Below are 1463 nucleotides of genomic sequence, written 5' to 3'. Positions count from 1 at the left end.
CTCAATGAAATAAGTAACAATGGATGTACATTCATTTTTTTTCCTAAATATATAATTCAAATATTTGATAATGAACTAAGGACCAAGCAGCCATAGAAAATCCTGCTTTCCTTCTTTTTCTGGTCTGCGTAGGCATATAGGTGCACTTTGTAAAGAAGTGGAAATAAACGGGAAACAAAACTGATGATTGGGAGAAATCATAAGAGTTTTTAATCTRCTGAGGTAAAAAATTGGGTCCTTTCTACTTTTTACCTTTACAATGGTACAGTTGTACATTATTTGTACCCGACGCAAATTTCTGTAGGCATTGGGCAGGGGGTGGGGAAGGGATGTGGGTGGAAGACAGGGATTACTGATACAGTTGACAAAGTGCAATATATTGTCAGTCACTGCAGCATAGACAACGGCAGTTGAGATTTAAATTATTTTGTACTTGTATCAGCATAAAAAAATTCTGCAGTATTTTCTGTTTTTATTTTAATTTTTTAATTTTGCTTATTTTTGGATTAGTGAACTAAGTTATTGTTAATTATGTACAACATGTTTATATATTGTCTGTAAAAAGTGTATGCTTTCCTCATATTCCTTCAAGGTGAATATTGCTAAGAATAATAAAATACCTTTTTTGTGAAAGTACCTGTGCCCAGCTTCATGTCATACAGGCCACTTTTAATGGGGAGAAAGGAAAAATTACTGTCGTCATTGTTGCCGGTAGAATTATTAGCTTAAACTTTATGCAGAGCAGGCTATTGATATTTCAAAAACCTGCTAGAGGAGGAAAAAAAAAGCAGCAGGAGAATGATTTAGTATAAAATGTTCAGGTACAAAAGCACATTCTCCAGAGTTGTTTTGGGGCAGCGAGGTCACGCAGTTGAGCGCGATAAAGTTTCTAAACCGGTTTAAAAATCTTAAGGCAGCAGCCACGTTGCGGATGATGAACTGCAGTTTGCACTCTTAAAAAAAAWTTTTTTTTTAAGTGTTTGGGGGAATATTTTTCAAATTAAAAAAAAAAGTTTTAAAAGCAGCGCAGATGTGCAACAGCAGCTGGCTGGCTACYGGGCACCGCTGTGACTCCTGCAAGCGGCGTCTCGCCGTGCGGCATCATCACCCGCGGCGCGAAGGCAGGGACAAGGGGGGGACCGGGGAGGGCGCAGCCGCGGCGCCGGGGCTGCACGCGGGGACCACGAAGGCTGCGGGTGCCCGGCCGCTCTCCCACGGCCAGACCTCTGCGGCGGAGCGCGAGCCACGCGGGACCTCGCGGGGGCCCTGCGGCGCGCAGCGAGGACTCGCACGGTGCCCCCRGCCCCGGCGGGGGCGAGCTGCGCTGCTGCTAAAGCAGTATTTTCAAGAAAACTGCTAACGAGCTTTGGGTTTCCTCCTCCGACCCCGCGGGGAGCTGCGTCTCACTTCTGTGGAAGCTGGCTTGCGGATAACTCCTTACTCATTAAGCAAAAAAAAAAAAA

At 44.3% G+C, this 1463-nt stretch overlaps 1 long non-coding RNA gene across 1 annotated transcript in view; it reads right to left on the bottom strand.

The window, feature by feature from the left end:
- The window catches only part of LOC146600476 (uncharacterized), a 6083-nt gene that overhangs the window by 591 nt on the left and 4029 nt on the right, over positions 1 to 1463 (bottom strand). The window lies entirely within an intron of this gene.

The sequence above is a fragment of the Rhea americana genome, unplaced genomic scaffold (genome assembly GCF_003343005.1).
Source record: "Rhea americana isolate MKP2758 unplaced genomic scaffold, rheAme1 scaffold_120, whole genome shotgun sequence".
Classification (NCBI taxonomy): domain Eukaryota; kingdom Metazoa; phylum Chordata; class Aves; order Rheiformes; family Rheidae; genus Rhea; species Rhea americana.
Note: the sequence above shows the minus strand (reverse complement) of the source record. Positions and strands in the feature narration are given on the sequence as shown.